Source organism: Hylaeus anthracinus, unplaced genomic scaffold (genome assembly GCF_026225885.1).
Source record: "Hylaeus anthracinus isolate JK02 unplaced genomic scaffold, UHH_iyHylAnth1.0_haploid 3, whole genome shotgun sequence".
In the NCBI taxonomy this organism is placed as follows: domain Eukaryota; kingdom Metazoa; phylum Arthropoda; class Insecta; order Hymenoptera; family Colletidae; genus Hylaeus; species Hylaeus anthracinus.
Genome location: NW_026535284.1, coordinates 3,543,941 through 3,563,901, shown reverse-complemented (window position 1 = coordinate 3,563,901; position 19,961 = coordinate 3,543,941). Strand labels below are relative to the sequence as shown.

The 19,961-nt window shown below is 36.0% G+C and overlaps 1 protein-coding gene across 3 annotated transcripts in view; it reads left to right on the top strand.

The window, feature by feature from the left end:
* LOC128893690 (uncharacterized) overlaps positions 1-19,961 on the top strand; it is a 221,521-nt gene that overhangs the window by 151,853 nt on the left and 49,707 nt on the right. The window contains exons 1-2 of one of the 3 annotated variants that reach the window (XM_054154844.1): positions 9,831-9,901; positions 12,878-12,988. The exons of 1 other annotated variant lie outside the window; for it this stretch is intronic. The gene's annotated coding sequence lies outside the window, so the exon portion shown is untranslated. Of the gene's footprint in view, positions 1-9,830; positions 9,902-12,877; positions 12,989-19,961 lie in introns of those variants that run through there. One more of the 3 variants, XM_054154842.1, reaches the window with a different exon arrangement.

Below are 19,961 nucleotides of genomic sequence, written 5' to 3'. Positions count from 1 at the left end.
ATTGCCTCGACCTGGAGAAACTTGGCCGACTTCAGTCTCAACACGAAGAAAGAAAAGCCAAGGGTTTACGGTTCTCAGGTTCTGATTTATCCGAGAAGAACCGCGCGGCTCCTTTGTCGAGAGATCGTATTTCGCGGAATTACGGTCTGACGGTGTTTATTTGAGAAATAATACTCTTCTTTTCGTCTGTGTTCATGTTTCCTTCTACACAGGTTTCATACATCTATTGCCATCATTTAAGATGTAATCCTGATCGGAAAATTAAGATAGAAATCTGTGTCTAACAATTAAGTGTAGTGGACCAAAACGCTAAGTTAATTTGACTTATATTCAATTTTATTCTAAATTCTATTTATGGTTATTCCTAATTTTACGTAGATAGATTCAAATTTAAAGGGCTGACAAAATGTTAGAAAAAAATTCATTTGTAAATCGATTTTGAATGGATTGTAAAACGATTCCTTTTGTATTGGAAGACAGCACTGTACATCCTTCGATGAAACATGTTTCAAGCATGATTTCGAGACTCGCGATGGTAATGGTTCTATCGTCCAAGTGCATTTAGACAAGTGACGGTGAATTTACTACGATATCGAAGCAGAGCCACTTGGTCGAAATAAACGCTTTAAAACGGGACCATTAATGCACGTCCATTTCAGGTATTGTCAGCGAAGTTCCTAGCGATGACGAGTCGTAATGCATTTTAACTGTACCAGGCATTTTGTGTTAACTGTGTACGTTATCAAATATTCCTTCACTTGTAGCAGGAAGAGTGTTGTCGAGAACTGACTACGATGCGTAAACATTAAGGAGATATTATAATTTTTTTAAGAGTTTTTATTTTACATGACAAATAATTGTGAAATGTCAATACTTTTATACATAATAATAGAGATGTTAAACTAATAAAAAGTGTTCTTAATCTTTAATCATTATTTTTATTGATATAGCCTCGTGAAATTTGTCTATAAAATTAATAATAACAATAAAAGAAGTCGATCTTTCCATTGCCTAATACCCTTAAGGAGAAGCATTCCTGTGAATATCAACTACCTGTTATTATGTAGATCAAATTTTGAAAATACATATTCTTATGAGGTTTTCGATAGTGAATTAAATGATGTAAAATTGAATTTGAAAAAAGACTTTTACATCATTTGGAAACAAAATAATAATATTATGTATGCCATCGTTACATTGTTATCGTTAAGTTGAATGTTTTAGTTGCAAACAAATTACGTAGGAACGCCATAATTACGACCTTAATTACATGTTCACAACTCATATACGACGTTTACAACATCTTGCTATCATCCTGTTACATAATACAGGATGTTCATAAATTCTGAATACGCTTTGATTTCCTCGTAGCTTCAAGTATTCAGTGCGACACTTTTCAAAATAATTCACAAAATTTAACCCTCCTACCGCTCGAACAAACCATTAATCGCATCAAAAGTTACGCGTTGTCCGAGTGTTCTATTAATACTTAGTGTGGTCGCTAATTGACGTTAATTAAATCAAATCAGTTGTGGTCAAGCATTCACGATCGCGATGAATGCGAGCATCGGGGAATGAGCGAATTGTTTAATTAATTATATTCCACGTAATTAGTCATTTATTGTACGGTCGAGCTTTAAGGGATCAGTTATTTCCAATTCCAAATCTCTCTTTTCTCAATGCTCGAGAGAATTCTCCGTTCTGGTGGAACTGTGAAATGCACGTTAATTGCTAGAAGGTGTTGCCAGTGGGTGTAGAAAACAGGAAGCTCCGGTTACCGTAATAAATTACCGCGTAAGACACGACGAGTACAGTAACAGTCAGCGCGTTCTTTACAGAATTACCGACCTAAGAATGATTAAGAGCATTGAAGATCGTTACCGAACTTTGCTTCGCGAGCCTCTTCATTATTAAAAAAGGACTTTATTTACATCACCGGACAGGTAATTTAAATGCAGAGATTTCTGATACTACTTCGCAGTAAATAAAGATTGGAATTAAAATGATAGCTCTTATGCATTATTAGTGTAGCTTTAACTATTAAGTTGGTAAGAAATTAATGTCGGATATAATGTAAAGCCGTAAATGCATAAAACTCATAATCCAATAATTACACTTTAGTTGTGTTATATTTATTGCTAGTATGTATTCCAGTTGTTTCAACATATTTCTTTATTCAATAATTTTCCTTATTCATACCGTCTTTTTACTCTAGTTTCTATTGTATCCGAAGAACTCTAAAGTTCTATGCATTTTGTGAATAAAACATTTTAGAAATATCTATATACTAAGAAGAATACTCCAAGAGAATATTGCAATTAAACGATTAATGCTCGCGGCAACTATTTTAATTAGACGCTTTCGAGGAGTTGCGGGGCTCGTTTCATTTAGCGCGAATATACACTTCCACTCAAAAGTTTCAGATGATTCATTCGGCGAAAAGAGAACTTGAATTCTTGTATGAAATGATTGACCCTTTGGAGTTATTCAAACACATGATTAATATTATTATAACTTTCAAATAAAATTTGTAATTTCCACTAATTTGTAAATCTCTATGGCTTCGTCATAAATATTAGGATCGGTGAAAACATACCCAATAAAGTGCACAGTAACTTTATTTTATAGTAAGCAAACGAAATTAAAAAACTTACCATTATATTATAATGTATTAATAATCGATTAAAATATGTTTACTTGGCCAGTATCGTACAAATTGATGACGAATATTTTATTCTAATCAACCAAACAATTTCTGAATTTGCTCGATAAAACGGGGTTACTTCGTAATACATAGGTCACCATGAAATCTGAAAGAGATTGATCACCTCTTTCCATCGTGTAAAACCTTAATGAATTCGTCTTATGATCGATGCAAACATACCCAACAAAGTGCAAAGTAATTTCATTTTAAAGTAAAGAAAAGCAATTGATAAACTATCTATTAAATTATCTTTTAATGTGTTTTTTTTTTTTTTTTAATGAATCGCGAATATAAAAAGAGATCTCAAACTTTTGAACTGTAGTGTATATTCAACAGCGCGGCGGTTAGCCAGCTAATTTTTTCCTCGCGCCCAGCACGCCTCGAAGTTTAATAAACGACCGCTTCGCGAGGCGAAACCGGAGCAAGGCTTCCTCTCGCGAAATTTCATTTGCATCCGGTTGCCCTGCGGCCGTTTCGCAAACTTTCGAACCGCTAGAGTTACCTGAGTCGTGTAACCCCTACCTTAAGGGGTCAATCTGGTTTGAAACACCAAAAATTGGGTGATGTTTGAAATTTTTTAATTGCTTATTAACTCTTTGCGGTCGTATGTCTATTCTCAACCACCAAAGCTTTTTTACTGTTCTCTGGAAGTGAATTTTTTCGGTCGCTCTGTACAAACCTTATTTATGATACTTTCTTCATTTTTTAGCAGACTTCGAAAAGGAGGAGGTTACTGAATTCGACATGTAAATTTTTCTTTTCCTTTTTTTGATCTTTTAATAACGTAGTGTAGAGTTGACTCGTTTCTATTTAGAAGTTTCGCAATTTCTTGATAAGGTTTTCCTTCTTAACACAGTTTCACTGTGATAACATTGTGAAAGTATCACCTGTCTTAAGATAACCAAAATATGAATTTATCAACTCATACTCCTACTTACTAGTTTTTTACTTTTTCGTAACCATGTTTAAGAAATTCACGAAATATTTATTACGTAACAAGCATTCTTTCAGATTTAAAAATATGCGAACATTTAGCTCACCAAGGACTGATAAACTTTTGTCTAAAACATTTTTTAATTGCACTACATGAAATACCTAAAAAAATAGTGGAATAACTTAACGGGCAGACCCTGTACGATAAGAAAGAACGAGTATTTCGAAATTGGAAGGATTTGAGAAACGTTAGTACGTAGAGAGTTTGATAAAAAAACAACCTGCGTTCAGTGTAATATTTTCATGACATCAAACTTTTGTCTAACATATTTTTTAATTAGATTACCGGAAATACCTAAAAAATAGTGGAATAACTTAACGGGCAGACCCTGTATAGTAAGAAAGAACGAGTGTTTCGAAATTGGAAGGATTTGAGAAATGTTAGTACGTAGAGAGTTCAATAAAAGAAAACCTGCATTCAGTGTAATATTTTCATGACATAAAACTTTACAGAAGTGAGAAAAAAGGAATGAGTTTTTTTATAGCTGCAATCTAGATAAACCTCTTAAAGCTTGTCATGTAACGCGGTGGGTGCATGCAGCGTTCACTTTAATTTCCTGTGATATTGTAATTTCTCTCATTTCATGGTAAACTCATCAACGAGTTTTTAAGACTTGAAACTGGAGTAGAATCATAAAACGAAGGGAAAATATTCTTTCACCGGTACACCAGGATGACTTCTCAAGTACTTAGAGGATGTCTGCGCTGGTCAGCGAAGGAAAGCAAGACCGTGAGAGAAAAATGCGCACCGAGTTACGCGAGAATAAAGGTTATGAGATCGTTCTACCGTACGGTGTCCTTTATATTCCCGTCCGTATCATGGGTTATGAACTCGTCCTTTTTCTCGTGGAACGTCTGTCGCGTGTGTACGTACCTCAAAAGCATCCGGATAAACGCGCGGCCCGCCACAGAAGCGGGAAAAGACACGCAGAGAATGAAAACCATAGGGGCGGGTAGGAATTCGGAAAGAAGTAGAGGAAAGCCGCGACTACATGTATAAATATGCACGTGCATACGTTTTGGATACATGTAAAGGTAAGCGAAGCTGGGAGGGAGGGAAAAGAAACGAGCGGGACGTGAAAATAGAAGAAAATATAGGTGGATGGCGGAGTTGCATCGGAAAAAGGATTCTTGCGCGACCCAAGCGCAACGTGCGTATTCTTATCATGCATTCTTTGCGGTTGGATTTCGAGAAAGAAAAACGAGGAATGTAAACGACGATACTGTAAATAGGTGGTTTATTTTGCGTTTGATACCTTCGTGTCTGCACCTAATGCAACGATTATTGTATTTTCTAAATTAATCGTGATCTTTCATTCTTTTTCCTATTTTTTCTATTCATATCTTATGCAACCCACTCTACTACTACACTTTTGCGTGCCCTGAAGAAACGTTAGTTAAGCTATGTTAGTCAAGTTACTACTGTCAAACGGTTCACAATATACCGATTTTAGTTTCAAATTATATAACGATACAGTCCATAGTACTAAATAATTTTATTCAATCGAGCTTGATTTAATCTTAATGCGATTCTGTCATGTTAAGGTGTGAGAGAAAAGTGTATTACTAAGGTTAATATATTTACTCGTGGGAGTCGATCGACCATACAATCGGTCTCCATCACCGACGCTCAACAAGTTAATTTGTTTAATCATTCTATAAAGAAAAACATTAAACTGATATGGATATAATAATATAACGAGTCTAAAGTTAATTTATATTAAAAATGGTATTATGGACTCGGGGAAATTAATTGAGATTGATAAAATAATTGTGGTAATTTAGGGCGATCTTTTCAAGTTAAATTAATCAGTTATATTTGGTGCTGATTATTCGTTGAAACGAAGTTATCATGATCGATCTGATAACGAAAATTACACAATTCAGGTAGGCCCGAATGAACGTCCTTTATGAACATAAGCCCGGATATTGCGTGTTCGTTGCACCCTGGGAGTGATAACGGAGATAGTGTCACTCGTCTAGGCAATTATTAGTCACCAACTATACGACTCTTGGGAGCCAGCTCATGAATGAACCGTGTGTGTATCTAACAGGTTCGGCTGGTTCGGTGGCTGAGATCTTGATACATGCATAATACACGAATATGGTTACACGCTGGCTATGTACATTTATGGTAATGTTCCATAAAATAAAATGACATAAAAAGTATATGTCATATTACTTGTTAAATCAAGGAAGAATATTTTAGAGTACTTTTCTCATTCAGGCTGCGAATTTGATCTGTGCTTATAGTTGAGGCGCATCAAAATATACAAGAATTGAAAAGATTCCAAAAATAACTGTTTCGAACAGTTACGCAGGGTGTCGACGCTAAAGTGTGACAGTTGCGATATGTCAATAACTATTGATGATACGAAAAATTGTTTGTACGTGAATTTCAGATAAAATGGAATCTCTACTGTGGCGCAAACGAAAATTTTTTTATGGTACCAATTTAAAAGATATGATGGTGAAGTTTCGTTTTTTAAATGGAACTATATATATATTTTTTTTGGATCATGCGATAGTGCTTTTCAAAACGAGTTTATTAAGCTTTTATTTCATTTATTTATTTTCTTTACTGTATACATATTTCGAACTTTTGAATTTTTTGATACACGGTCACTAAAAAAAAGAATTCAAATCTTGAATGAATTCAATTGAAAACAAATTAATCTTCTCTCTTCGATATTTAAACGAAATTTCACCGGTATAAAAATGTAACTCGTCCATATTTCAAAATTGACAGAAGGTTCACACTACGTCCTACGTTTACGTACAGAGTAACATGGCACAGACGGTGCCCACGGATTAACACTGTACGGCATGGCTTAAAAAATAATCGAAACCTCTGCAGTAATTTCTTACGTATTCATGGAGCTGTCCACCGCTCGCAATTTCACGGTTTTCATATCAGAAGCACAGAGTGCGTCACCGTTCGAAGTTGGCGCAAACTATAAGTCACCTGGAAAACCGCAGAGCAATAACTCCAATATGACTGCCGCTCGAAAATATCATCGTTCGCGTGGTATCGGAAATAACGGCGACCTCGTTCGCTTTCGCGCCTAGAGAAACGTTTTTCAGTGGCGGATTTCACTCGGTCATCGTCCACCCGCGGCCATCGTCATCCATTTTCTATTTCCCCTCTGTCGATAGGAACTTCGCGTGCTTATAAAAATCATCGAAACAGAATGAATCCTTGACTTATCCTAACAAGTACCACAACGTACTGGAAGAAACTGATGCTCTTGAACGAATAATTATGTTTTTGAAATGTTGAATGTTTTAATTCGCGCTAAATTTTTGTCATAACTCTTTCCTGGGATATTCATGCTAATATTATAAAGAGGTAACGTTTGTTTGTTTGTATGTATTAAAATTTGTTCAGTAATAGAAAGCTACACTATCCCTGAATAACATAGACTATGTTTTATTTTGACAAAAATACGTTTTCAATTTGAAATCTCAAAAATCGTAAATCAAGTCGGAAGAAAAGCGTTGCTTGGGTACTGTATCGGTGTACGCTGACCAAATGGTTGGATATACGTGAAAATAATGTAATACAAAAATATTGGTTATTAGTAGATCTAAAAAAAGTCAGCGACACGATATACCAAACTTTCAAATTTAAACCACAATAACATCTTTTATGTTAAAAATGAATTGAAAATTATAAGGTGAACTTTAAGAGTACTTAGTAGGTATAATATGTTAATCTTTATAAAAAAGAATCATTCTATCATCAGGGAAATTTCAATCTCAATTTTCTTTTAATCATTTTGAATAGAATACTACATTACACAAAGCAATGTTACACACTAATATTGTTGTATAAAGTGAAATATTAACTTCATCTATTTATTTTAAATCGTGTATGAATCGACGGAATTTTAAAGCGATCTATCGAGGGTCCTTTGAGAGTACCGTTCGGAATGTTTTCAGAGATAGCCAATCGACGGTATATACCCCGACACGGCCAGAAATTCTACAATTTCCTTTTCTCGACCCTTCCGTTATCTTGTCCCTGTCTAAAAAGCGACTGCGGTTTCATGGAGAGCGCGCAACGACACCAAATGCTCGATGTTCGACGGTTTTCACGTTTCGCCGCCCCCAATTTTTCTCCTCTCTTCCGGTCATCGTGCCGAACCTCTTCACCCCTTCGATTCAAAGATTGTAACTCGAGTCGTGGCTTGGACAAGCGAAGGAAACTGTAGAGAGGGAGTAGACGTAAAACTTTTCGTCTACGAGGACGATTGGTTTCCGTCTGAAAACAGCTTTCAGACACCAATTACCGGTGCGGCTGACTACAACCAACCGGTGACCACTCGAGCGATAACTGAAACTTCGCTCCAACAAGAAGTTCCTAAGCTGCTATACCGAATTAACGGATCTGCGGATAGCTGACGCCATTATCTATAGCCGGGAGCATCTGCAGCTTGGTCTTTGTATAACGCCAGCGAATTGAGAGATAAATAATGATAACAAAGTGAAATATTCCGTTGATCATTCCGCTCCTTCTCTGCAACAGACTGCGTAAAATTTGGAAACAAAATATTTTAAACAATAGATGCTACGTAGTTTGAATGAAATAATATTTTGAAAAGGAAGCGAAATATTAGCAGTATTTTCAGTTTGGTAACCTAGTGAAAACAAGTTAGGAAAAAAAAATGAATAATAATGATGTAAATGTCATTAATATTGTAGGAAATATACTGAAAAGTGTCGAACTACGTTTATTTTTAACCGTCTTTGCAAAACGAGATGTCTCGTAGTTCAAATTTATTGCAATTACTCACGGCATAAGTTTATATATATATAGTTTATATAGCCTTTTAGTCACAAATTATTGCAAAAAAAGGTGCACTTTTTATTATCAAAATAATAACCTAGATTACACATCTGTATTAAATCTTGGCAAAACGTTTTAGGGGGGAAATTGGTTTAGGGCTACATCTTTTTACTGATTTGTAAGAATTCTTTTTAACAAGAAAGGTATGTATATAATTTAATGAAACTTTGAGAACATTTCATACATATATTCAAGAAAATATTGTAATTTTTTGGAATTATTTCCTCGGAAAATGTGGAAGATATCAGCCACCTATTGAAGGTCAACATCAAACGTAGCTATTTTGCGTACATTCTGGGGGGCACAGACATGTATTAAAGATATGTATTTCTTCTATATGAACCCCTCCCCCGCACCACCTAAAAAATTGAATATTGCACTTTTAGAGATGTTTAAACAAAAGAGAAATACTTGGTTGCCATTTTTGTATAACGTTTTTTGCAACAAAAAGATACTTTAAACAATGACATTACTCCGAATGTAGGTTCTTATAGAAGAAAGACATGTCTTTAAAGTAAATTTAAACCCCTATTGATTTCAGATGAAAACTGTGGCTTCCAGAATATACGCCAAACAGCTTCGTTTGATGGCGACCTCCGATGGGTGGTAGCTGATATCTTTTCATATTTTCCGAATACTTCGACAAAATTACACTATTTACTTGAATATATGTATAAAATGTTCTGAAAGTTTCATTTAATTATATACATTCCTTTTATATTAAAAAAATTCATGTGAATCACTAAAAAAACATAGTCCTAAATTTATGTCCCCTCTTGAATTTGCTTATGAATGAGTTAATCATGTTCACACATAACTTTGTAACGACTAAACCTACACTATCGGCTATTAATTAAAATATATCTTCACAAACTTTTCTAAAGGAAAATGAATGTAATTAATGGTTCTTGTATATAAATGAGTTAAACTATACTATGAAATACTAATTATAAGCGAACTATTATTGTACTACTATTAGCTTCCCGATGGTACTGTTTGCTTTTTTATCTCTACAGAATCTGCACATTTACTAGCCTTCTTTTAACGTGTCGTTGCTCAATAAGAATTATGCTCGGCTCCCAAATGTAAGACGTAATAAAAGAATCAGCCAAAAGCGTGGCAGAATGAGGTGAAAAAGTGGAGATTAAGAAGTGGGCCGAGCATCCCTTATCTTGTAAGCGATTCCAGGCGCAACGAGGAATGGGGAAGGGAAAACATTAAGAGATAAAAGATTCTTCGTCATGGAATTTACGACCAATTTCGTTCCAGAGCACTATTCCTGGACGCTTACAGCGCACTTCGGGGTTTCCCATTCGCTTCGACACGACAGCACACAAATTACACCGATGTCTTCGGTAGGTAATGTCGAATAAAATTTCTTTACTTAAAGGATCGTTTCATGCTGGTTTAATACATTAAATGACACGCGAAGAGTCAAATAAAGCATCCATATACGTGTACATTTCGATAATTGTAGTGAGTATTTTTCAAAAACGAGATACCAGTCTTCTATGATAAATGAAATTAATCAAATACGTATAAACATTTTTATTTATTTTAGTTATTTTTGATCTGTTCTCAAACTTTCATAAACGAATCATGTTTTATATTTCATGGTGCCAATACACGTATAAAAACAAAAATTTAGATTCTTTGAAATTCGACCAATGAAGCCAAATGTTTCAATTGATTATTGGAAGTGGATAAATATTCGGCGAAAACATGATATTCCCCGAATCTAGATTGAATTGTGCGTCGTGAGAATTCAAACTTCAATCAACGTGCTAGGATACTCGATGCGTATCAGAGTTCGCGGATGAAACGAACTGAAACGATACAATATGATTTAATGAACGGGAGATAAGGGTTACAACTCCACCATGGTTTACGATTCCAGTTTGCAACAGACATTTCGCGTAAGCCGCACATGCTTGCTCCTCTTGTTTGCTCCTGCGTGTTCTGCGGTGCATGCGGCGAGACGCACGTGCCCGCATATGCACGGGTGTGTGCAGCCTGCGAGCTTGTGCTATGCGAGACATAAATATAGATACCTAGCATTCAGGAACGGAACGAGTGGAGGCAGTCAGGAGCCAGGATTCAAGATTGCAGTCGAAATAAACGATAGGAATTGAAGTAACAAATTTTTTATTCGATGTTGGTCAATATATAAATTAGAACGCATTATGTGTCGATGTTAAGTAAAACTCATTAATCCTTTTCGCTTTAAACGAAAGCATATGTAAATGAACGTAGACCAATGATAGTGTTATACTTATTTTATTATTTATCTGTCAAGTAATTTTACTATCCGTATGAGATGCAATAAAGAACAAAATGATAGGACACCTTATTAATTTCTAGATTTTTATTTAATAAGTACCATAAACGAAATTTGTTATATAAATAACATTTTATATTGTTTTTCTGCACAAGTTACAGTTGCTTAAATAGAGATGTCGTTATATGATTTTATCTAAAAATTGTAAATATTGAAGAAAATTAGTGGAACAAAAAATAAAACATACTTATGTCTGAAACATGGAATATACCTACAAAATCAATTCTCCAGTTTTTCCTTGATTGAATAAACAAACATGCAACAAAAATTTCCAAAAAGAAATTTATATTCCTGCAAAACAGTACTCCATTCACACAGCAAAAATACTAAGAACATTTTACATAATAAAGATCTTAAAGATCTTATTATTAAAAATTGCTAGGGAAACCTTGCGAGAGCTGTATACCCTACTGGTTCACAGTTTCCAATTATTGATTAATTAAAACGATGCAACGAGAAAAAGTGGCAACAATTACGTCATAAAGTGATTTCAAAATTATATATACATCATTAATGAGACTGAAAATTTCCATAATACAGAATAACGAACCCATTCGAAATACAAATTATTAAACAGAACTGTGTAACTTAATTTAGTACATTCCATTGTTTAAACATATGTTCTACCTTTTTGTTCCACTAATTTTATTCAATATTTACATTTTTTCAGATAAATTATGTCGAATATCGACATCTTATAATTTAAGCAACTGGAACTTACAAACAAAAACAAAGTAAAATCTATAACAAATTTCGTTCATGTTACTTATTGAATACAAATTTAGAAATTGGTAAGGTATCCTACATTTTTGTTACTGAATGTAAGTCATTAATGTATTTATTAAGCATTTAAAAGGTCACGATATTGAAATTTGTTTTAAAAGTTGAACAATGCATACAAGTAATGTTACGACTTAAAGAGGTTCGAGTAGAAGAAATGCGATTGTAAATAAGAAAAATCGAACATGATTTATGTTCCATGCACGAAACTCTGATTGTTTGCCTCGAGTTGACGCATGTGCTCGCGTGCCGGATGTGCAGCTAGGTCAGACGTCTCGTGCATTCGTTGCAAGTGCGATCAACGACGTCGTCAGATTGCGCAGCCTGTCGCCATCTCGCACGTGTATCTCTCGGAGCAGCGTAACATGATAAAATAAAATTTACCACGAGAAAAGAGGTAGGGGAAAAACCTGCACTTCGCGCGATTCCGCTTTGACTATCACTGCTTTCTTGACACGCAAGGAACATCAATCGTGTGCGACATGCTGATTTTTACGAAAAACTACAGACATGCAGAGCATGTAAAAAGGTTTTTTTTTGGTTGATACTTAGATACAAATGATAAAAGCTACCATAAAAGTTGTAAACAAAATAACTGCTCAGTTATGTTTCTAAAGAGTATAACATACATATGTATGTTGAATGTGATGTACAAAGTGTTTCGTTTAAATAGGAATGGTTAGATATCTCAGGAGGGAATGAAGCTATCTTAACAATGTCTTTCCACAAATTATTTGGTTCAAATGTACAAATTATACAGTGTAAATAGTTTTGTTGTGATTCAAGTGATGGGGGAGATTTGAAAAACAATTTGGTTTTTTTATATAGAACTTTATATATTTTTATGCATATTATGATAAGGGTTGATTAGACAAATTCATCGACCTCAATACATGGTCATTTATTGTAATATTAAGCTTTGAATTGGAGTTTGGAGTCGGGAGATTTAGCATCTTCTTTCCTTCATTCCATCTTCTATCCTTGTTCGACTAATAGACAAGCTACGTTAAATCTAAAAAAAAAAACCAATTAAACATGCACGTGTCTAATATTTTTAATGTCCTACCTGTAAAGTTTAAACAAAATCGACGTGTTGAAATTGAGCGACGTTTCTTGCCAGGCAGCTCGAAACATCGAAAGTGTAAACTCTGCACGATTACAATGACTTTGTCACACGCATGTAGCGAATTTTGTAATTCAAATTGTGTTTCAGGTTCGAAGAACGTCAGACATCAGAACGATGTGAGAAGACTATATGGGTGAACACCAAACGAGCAAGGAAGACTCGACGAAATCACGAACACGTGGCGGGACGTGAAGCGGGGTAAGTCGCCTTTGCCCTGTTGTCACCAATTTTCGTTCACATTAAGATGGATTGGAAAGTCCAATCAGAAAAGCAGATATATTCTACACTTCGGAATTAAAAATATTCCTCATTATCACAGACTCGGAAATCTATCGTGTCGGAGGTACTTTAACGCTCATACGGTATACTCTGAGCTAGCATTAACCCTTTGGCTACGAAGGGATTAAATATACGCCCTCGACAAATGGGATCAGAAAGATGTTTGTGTTCGTTAAATCAATTTTTAAACAATATCAGTTTATAGGGGATGATGAGACGAAACTCTTTTATATTTGCAGTTTGATTCATAGAACGCTTAGTTTTGAAAATAAAAATTGAGAAGTTGAAAGTTCGTTGCAAAAATTGAATTTCAGGAAAAAGGTCTTTTAAGTTTGCAATTTTTATCTCTGCAACTAAACGTCGCATGAATAAACTGTAAATGCAAAAAAGTTTCGTCTTAGCATCCTCTATAAGGTGATACTTTTTAAAATTTCGACAGATACGTATTATTCAACTAACGATGCTTTCATTTTCAAATGTAATCGTATTCAAAGAAAAAAGATCTTCTAAGTTTTGAATTTTTATTTTTGAAACTAAGCGTTCTATAAATAAACTGCGAATATAAAAAATGTTCCATCTTATCATTCTCTATAAGCTGATATTTTTTTTAAATTCACACCTCTGCGGTTCTTAGAGTTTCCAGAAAAATCCAGCAGTCAAAGGGTTAATTAAGTAACTAGACAAAAACTAATTAATTTTAATGAGAACTACATTTAGGGAAAATATTTAATACGTATCATATGCATACTTGTGTAAAAACGTTTCTGCAACACCACTGCAAAAATATACCACGATAATCATACGTTAAACGAATTATATTTTGACGTTTCTGGCTTTCAGTGTTGATCCTCTTCGGTATTAAACTTTCAGTTTCTGTCTTATGTAAAAACACGTAGGTTCGTGAAATATAATATGCCGATATAAAGCTACCCAAAGGCATATCAAATTTTAATACAAAATTTATCAACACTGTGACAAAAAAATGAAAATCAACATCATTATCCCAGTAATTACAGTGTTTTTGAGATCTTTGTTTTATTTATTTCTTTCTCACTTTACACTTTCGTAATTGAATAATTGTTAACAAACCGCAAATATGCTAGGTAAATAATAGGTAATAAAGTATAACGGGTAATTGTTCCGTTTAAGAGGTGGGCCATTTATTCACTGAGCACCCAGTCAAGCCTCGATAACTCGTCGTATTTCGAGTCATCAAAAATACATATTGGACGGTACGTTGGGCACTCATGCACGGTTTGCTCCTAAAAAAAAATTGGATTCTGGGGCGTCAGCTGGCCAGAGGCTATCGGTCGCGGAAGATCGCAAGGCCAGAGATAAATGGCCACAGCATTCGGATAAATAAAATTCTCTAGAAGCTTCGGCGAGGCTGGAATTCCCTCGTTCGAGTCGTGTATAGATATCGTTGGATTTCGACTCACGTATCTCAGTCGGGGAGCCAGTGGACGACGAATAAAGAATGGACACCGTCGCGGTCATAAAAGGTGCCGTTTTTCAACGTTCGACGTATAACTCTTTCGCGGTAGCGTACTTTTGTAACGGACGACATGAACGTGAATGCAAGAATGATGTTTGGAAATAACCTCTACAAAGTCTACAAACAAAATTTTGATTTGTTGCCCAAGATGTGTGACTTGGTGTGCAACGCAAGAAATTACAATCCACCTGTGATTGTAATAACCGCACGATTCAATTTTATCCACTTTCAAGGATAACGCAAACAAAATTAGTTTATGGAATTCCAAAAATTAACCTATTGTATCGCGATTTCAAATGGATACTCTTGAAGGACATAGTAAATGTAGAAAAAAAATTATCGTCTATAACGTTAACATCCGTCATCGAGGCCCAAGAGTTTCTAAACCACCCCCGTAGTTAGAATTCTGCAAGCTTACTCCATTCATCATTTAAGAAGAGCTATTTAGAACCCGTTTTTTGGAATCGATGAGTGCCAAAATTACAATTTTCTAACATGGATCGTTGAGAAACGTCGAATCAGTGTTTGGTCTTTGACAAGAAACGAACGAACTTTTGCTGACAACTCCAATAAGCTGTAGAACTGAAGGGGAACTTCGAAAACGTCAAAGTGATCGAAGAATATGCGACGGATATCAAGCGTTTCGCGCAACGTCACGTTCGGAACGAAATGTTTGGCTGGTATGCGGGCCCGTTTGTTCAACAGAACGCGAATAATTTCTGTTGCTAGTAGCACGACGGGGATTTCTGGCTAACCGAAATGTTCGGGCTCCGATTCCAATCGTCGGGGTCACTGGCAGGGTAATACATTTCCAAAATAATACGAGACCGTCCGTTTCCCTGTTTTCCGGCTACATTGGAACACGTTGTCGACAAAATGTAAAGGTTGCGTTAAAATATGCCGAACTGACGGGAACCAATGGTGAATTTTGGAAAACGTGTCGCGCAGATCTGACAAGTTGGCTAGACAATTTGGTTATCGTATAACGGCGACACCTGCACCCACACGTATTATCAATCTTGTCCGACAAGGAACGCCGCCAAACTGTAAAATGTCGATTTCAACGAAACGATTGAAACGAACAGATAGAGCATTAAAGCACACTAGACATGTATGTTTTTAATATCGATTGATGTCCATGGTTCAGGGGTGAAAACTACCCTTGAAGCTGTGAATGAAATACTTACTTATTATTTCATTTTCTTAAAAATTTATGGAAACGGAAAAAAAGATTGAATATGAGAAAAGCTGGGTTTTTAACGAATAATAACATGCTCTTATGAAGGAAGTACGCAAATTGTAACTCGAGTTTCCGAATGAAACTTAGTAGAGATGAAGATCGTTATCAAAGTAATGTAATCTGATCGAAACTGAAATGACCTCGGCTAGTTAGACTTGTAGGGTTTAAAAGAATTTTCTTTTTAGCCTCAATGTAAATGGATTAATCTACAGCTTCTGTGAAAAATTCGCATTTATGAAGTATATCTGGACTAACTGCACGCAAATTCTTCGTTTCGAACAATGGTTTACAATTCACTACATGTGTAATTAGGTTTAACTCTCATTGGTCACTGCAACAATACCTGAAGAGAATGTTCCGCATTTGTACACGCTCCGATCCTACAGCAGGATGGCCTGTCGCTTCGCGTTCCACTTTTTTGCGTTTCCTGTTTTTTGCTATCCATGAGTCTCTCTAAACGAGAATACCTAATTATCGATGCACGAATACTAGACGATGAGAATAAATGTTTATGCTACATCTACGTGACTGAAAATAATCATTAATTGTATTTTTAGTTCTAAATTATAAAATATTGTTATTCGCAGCCTCTCGCGTGATAGTGTCCAACAAAAAATTATTAACAATTAACAATTTTGTCACATTGCCCATCACGAGTTGGGGATTATATAAAATCGCCGGTCAATTTGATAAATGTTCCATAATTTATCACATTTACCAACTTTAGTGGGGATTATGCATAATCACCGCATTTATCACATTCACCGTAACATATATATAGATTTACAATACCATGTAGCACGGTTTTTGTAACGCATAGAATTTCAGTATCGAGGGAGTCCTGATGAATCATATTCTATATACATATACAGGGTGTCCCAAAACTCGGGAAGGAGCGGGAAATGGGGGGTAGCTGAGACGATTCTGAACAACAATTTCCTTTGCAAAAATGTCGGATGGGGCTTCGTTAAGGAGATATTAAGCGAAAACCCCGACCAATCAGAGCGCGCGTAGACCGTTGGAGCGGCCGCGGTAGCGAAGGCTACGCGCTAGGTCTCCAACGATCTACGCGCGCTCTGATTGGTCGGGGTTTTCGCTTAATATCTCCTTAACGAAGCCCCATCCGACATTTTTGCAAAGGAAATTGTTGTTCAGAATCGTCTCAGCTACCCCCCATTTCCGGCTCCTCCCCGACTTTTGGGACACCCTGTATACAATATACAGGGTAGAATATGCTTCATGAGGATTCCTTCAGTGCTGAAATTTTGTACGTTAGAAAAAGTGTGTCACATGGTATCGTAAATCTACATATGTATATATAGAAACTGACTAATCATCTTGCATGCCTCTCTGCTGATCAAATCATAGGTAGCTAGCCAATTTATCATGTCGCTATACATCTATCGAGTTCACTATTCCATTGGCGTATGTAAACGATCAATGGGGGTGCCATATCTTTCTCGCAATTTCTGTGAATCGCGTGAAGGACAGGGAAAGTATTTTTCACCGTTGTAATGCAATTTCATCGAATTTCACCGGAGTAAGCGAGACACGAATATCGCGACAATGTGCCCGCAGAAATACGACTCAGGATTCTTCGGGCGGCCCATCTGAAAGCCGCAATTTTATCTGCAATTGCGGCCAACGAATTTGCTTTGAAAGTATCCGCAAACTCTCCGACGGAGAGGCGACGGAGCGAGCGCACGGAGAAGATTAGAACCCAGCGACGACGTGCCACGCGGCTAAAGGAAGAAAGCGGTCCGCTCGATCTAGCCAGCACAAAGGGATCGGGAAACGGGAAAGGGAATCGGTGGAGAGAAAGTCGACGGGGAACGACAGTGCCCGTTGAAAAGTAGAACGAGACAAAGCGGTCGTTCGGTGGCTGCAGCGACTCGATGCTCGATGCTTCCTGACTTTCAGCTATCGTCAAAGGATGAAAATTGAACCGCGCGAAGCTGGGACCACGATCCAGAAAACTTTCGACCGTTCTCTCGCTGAATTCCTACGTCGAACGAAAAGGTATCCGGTTCGGGGAAAAATAAGACGACCGAAAGGAACACCAATCCTGTCGAAATTCTACACGTCACCACGTGAGTGAAACAGCGATTACAGTTGATAGAAAATAAAAAATGTTGGTGTAACAACCGACTAATTTTGGTTTTATAAGTATCTCAATTATCCTATAACTTTCTGTTTATCACGAAGTCCGGTTCTCCTCTTGATTTGGTAACGTGTCTGACTTTCTTTACGCGTTTCAAGAAACTCGTAGTAACAATAATTTCATCTGCATTAGACTCTTTCACCGATTCTAGGCATACGCTATCGACCACACATCAGTTCGTACGCGTGAGAGGATTTATAATATTTATTTAGAATTATAAAGAAAATACGAATCGTTGACTACTAAATAAGAAACGTCGAGCACAGGAAAAGTTCTATAGATACCTACGACAGAAAAATTAAATTAGTCATCTTGGAATTGCCTACGCTGCTTTATTTTCGATCTACCGCCGACAATCGAAGAGATAAGAGGCAGCTCGGTTCATCTTTCGCGAAAGAATAGTATAATAGGGACTCTGCTGCTTCGCGATGAGAAACGTGAATAACGTCTGTATCAACTCGATGATCGCGTCTCGCTCTCCAGAAACGCTCTGTTTGTATTTCGAAACCACTATCGATGATTGAAGGGATAAAAGGAAACTTTTCCCTTCCTCGATAGGGGGATCGCGTAATAGAGACGATGCTCTCCAACGAAGGAACGCCGCGGTCACGTATCGACAAATTAAATGAGAATCGCTTGTGCTCGAGTAGCCCGAGGAGTGCGTTTCATCCCTTTGGATCGCTGGAATGAGGCGGACAGGACAAAGAGAACCTTTTCCAACTAAATTACCGATTCATTAACGATTCCAGGGTCTTGTTCAAAGATAATGAAACTTCTCGTTAAAGTCTTGATTAATGGTAGCCTGCGGTGTACCGATGTGACGAGAACTTACAAATCGATGCTGTCAAAAAAGTGTATTATTTAGGGCTCCGAGTGCAAGATGTGTAGACACGAGAAATGAGGTGTGTCTGATCAATCGTATAAACTGTGATACATTTACTTGGCATTATAAAATTGTACATCTTTATAACAATTATACAGTATATACAGTGAATAACAAAACATATTTAGATACTAAGGTATCATTGGATTTACCAGTTTATATATTTATTTCTTAGAGAATAACTGAGCCCTAATTTATTTTTATCTATAATTAATAGCACTTTACAAATATGTTCGATTCATTTATGTAACATGATATAAACAAATTATATTGTAAATTAAACGAGATCACCGTCATTTCTTGCGAGACAAAAATATTCGACCAGTATCCCAATTATACAATATTTATCGTTACTTATGAACTATATTTTTGTTTTCAATACATGTTAACATAAACTTTCTCTTTTGTTAAATCTTTTAAACATTTCGGCATACCAAATATATATTTTTTTAAGTATTGTGAACTTGTTTTCACTTATTCTCCTTATAATATGACTTACTACTACAAAATTTTTCCTATTTATATACTCGACACTGTATGTTTTCAATTTTTATATTTAAATGTGTATGCAATTATGTTACCGCATATGTTATTCGTTGTTAAATATGCATATTTATGACTTCATCTATTTCTGAAACAAATGAGTTCATTTCGAATGATCCACGCTCCCGATCAAAGATAAAGTAAGTATTAGGTTGTCCCAAAAGTTTCTTTCGTGAGTTGTATTTAATTATATTCTGTGGCAGTGTTTCTATAAATAGACAATGTAACTTTTTAGACATTGATGCTATAACAGTAATGAATCGAAATGAATCGTAGACAATTCAGTAATGTAACATAAAACATAAAATATTGTGTTATATTAATTATTAATAAAACGAAAGAAACTTCTGGGACAACCTAATATATACAGGGTGTTTCTTAATATGTGGTCGGTTCTGGGGGGTTAGCTCCTGACACCAGTACGAATCGAAAAGTCCTGTAGCAATTTGTGAACTGCTGCTTCGTTATCGAGATATAAGCAGTTGAAATTTGCAGGTGTGATTTCCGGCGCGGACTGTTTGAATCCCTGTTAGCTGTACACGCGACCGCAACATGTACACACCCATACCA